Below are 2,996 nucleotides of genomic sequence, written 5' to 3' on the forward strand. Positions count from 1 at the left end.
TGCAACACTTTAAAACCAAGAGGTCCTCCGCAACCCCCCCATGAGGCTGGCGCACACTGGATAGATTCAATCCAAACAATCTAAAGGCGACATACAGTAATGAGCGATTAAACTACACATTGTGTTCTCGTCAGAGAAAGAAAGAACCTGCTTTTCTCACCTCCATCAAATTGCCGAAAAATGTGACACGGCGTGTGTGGAGGTGAGAGCGGAGTGCCGATGAATGAGCTCGACCTCCAACCCGCTCTGTCAGAGTCATTTGAAGACAAACATCGCACAGCTTTTATCGCAGGTTTCCAGGAATACACACGCACGTTTTTGTCACTTCTGTTCTGGAGACAAATGTGAATTGATTGAAAGTACAGTAAAAGTGAACTGAGAAAAAATCGTCTGACCTGCCTCCTGTAGCTCCTCCCTCAGCTGCCTCCGCCAGGTGAAGCGGAGACAGAGATCCGTGAGCGCTTGCGAGGGACATGCTAAGAAAACTTAAAATATATACACAGTAGGCCAATATCTCAGCCTTTGGTTTACGTCTGTGAGGAAAAGTAAATGTGAAGTAACCCACAGGGACGGCTTTATAACAGCGCGTCTTTCCCACTGAGAAACTCTAAATGTGACCATAATTTACTAAATGAAAATCATGCTGTATTAAACTAGAGACTGAGACCATAAAGGAAACAACAACAGGAAACTGTTCACTGAGCTCATAAATCAAGTGAGAAGTCGGCTCATTTTTCCATAAGACTCAATACTATCAGGCTTCTTTTTTGCAGCCAATGGAGCCGCCCCCTGTTGGCCATTATACAGAATGCAGGTTTAAGACACATTGGCTTCACTTCACAGACCCAGAAGCTCTGTCCATTATATTTACTTTGAGTGGGAGAAATGAATGAATAAACGGTGGAACAACAAACAGTCTTTAGTCTATTTAATGAAGCAGGATAATAAAAGAGTCTCAGCTGAGAGGACAGAGGTCGGACCCAGAGGTGCAGAAACACTCACTTTTTGTAATCATGGGAATTCACGTTAACAATCATCTCAGCCTTGAGCTCGGGAAGGGAGAAAAAGGAGTATCACAGCTGAATGTTATCTAATCTTTCGTGGGCACCAGAGGACGTTTCTCACACACAAATGTATCATAGAAAAGGGAATCACTGTTAAAGATATCGTACAGTTGGTCTTCAGTGTTATTCAGGTCACAGGTGTACCGAGAAGATAAATACTTTAGCTCATAATAAAATGCACAAAAATAAAATCTTCAACCCTAAGCAGGTCTGAAAGCGACGCTAAGAGAGCAAAACAAAACAGTAAAGTCGAGCCTGAACTCACTATAAAGCTTCATAAAGCCGACGGGAGCATATCTGAAGAAGTTAAAGTAACTCCGTTGTTTTTAAGTGAATCTAAATTTGTGCAGTATTTTAATGACTGGTGATTTAATTCTAGTTTGTTCCATCAACTCCATTTCTTTAGGTTTATATCATTATAAAAATGTAAGTTCCACTATGCTATAAAGCTTTTATCAGTTTATAAATCATCTTAAAAACAAGTACGAAAGTAAGTAGTAAGTGTAAAGATCACACGAATAGAAAACAAGGAGGCTATTGCTAACAACTTCATTAAGCAGAAACAATTAAATGGTGCACAGAAAATGAATTGGCTACCACTTTGATAATTACTAAATCAAAGAAGATGTATTTAAGTTTTTTCAGATCAATTCTTTTCACACATTTTAAACAAGTTTGTAGAAATGCTGCATATGAGAATAACTTCTATTAACTGAATGGAATTAGTGCAGTGCAACAAATACTTTTGTACTTATTGTACAAATATTTTATGTGCTTAAATTGTTTGAGTTAATACATCTAAATTGTTTTAGTTGAGTTAGTTGAGTGTATTTCTGTGTCAGTTCATTACTACCAACACATCGTCATTTTAATACATTGTGATCATTTGACTACCAACATCCAAACGTTTGGTTTTACTATTCTTATTTTTTTTTATTATTTTTTTTTTTGTATCTTAAGTTTTGATTTGGTTTGATTTATTTCATTAATTATTGTTGTTGTCGAGGGTTTGAGCCACATCAGGAATGTGTTCAGGCTCCAATCAGCGATGATAAAAGATCCTTGATCATATTTTTACATTATTTCGAGTGTGAGGTCATTACAACAAACACTCAGCTCCTCCAGAACACAACGAGCACAAAGCAAAGTTTTTCTTCTTTTTCAGTGATTGTTCATTAATTTATTCCCTCTGACAAAAACACTCTTACCTCAAGGTCCACTTGTATCTTTTTTACCTCGTCGGTGGTTGGAGTTTGCTCAGTTGTCATGGAGAAACTCACATTCTCCGCAATGAAAACAGTAAAATGTGGTTGAAAGCTCTAGTAAACAGGTTGTTTGTGCTTTGACTGGAGCCCCTTTAATGATGTCATCTCATGATTTTCTCCTAAATTCACTAAAAACTTACAAAAATAAAATTACTTTAAAATGGACTTTAGTGTATGGCAGCAGGCTTTTATTGTGAAGCAGCCACAGGAAATGCAATGTGTGAGAATTATTATATACTTTACAGTCGTTTATGTTCTTTTCCAATCGTGGAAACACCTTAACTATTGCACCATCCTGGTAAAGTTTGACTGCATTTTAGCCCCTCACTCCAGTGGTTCCCAACCTGGGGGTCGGAACCCCCACTAGGGGTCGCCAAAGCTTCATGGGGGGGGTCACGAGGTCTTTCTGATTTTAAGGTGTGTAAGAAAACTTAAAAAATACACACAGTAGGCTGATTTCTCTGTTTGGTTCACTTCTGTGAGGAAATGTAAACTGTCTAAAGAACAATAAGTAAGAAAACACTGAATTTGTTAAAAAAGAAGCCAATTAAATATGTATGATTGTACAGAGAATTGTATAAAAAGTTCCCTAAACAGGAAATAATCCACTCCAAATTCATCCAAATCACTAGTTTTACACAAACTGCCTGCAGTTACTGAGTTCACT

The sequence above is a fragment of the Morone saxatilis genome, unplaced genomic scaffold (genome assembly GCF_004916995.1).
Source record: "Morone saxatilis isolate NCDOM2014 unplaced genomic scaffold, NCSU_SB_2.0 Contig9, whole genome shotgun sequence".
Taxonomy (NCBI): Eukaryota; Metazoa; Chordata; class Actinopteri; family Moronidae; genus Morone; species Morone saxatilis.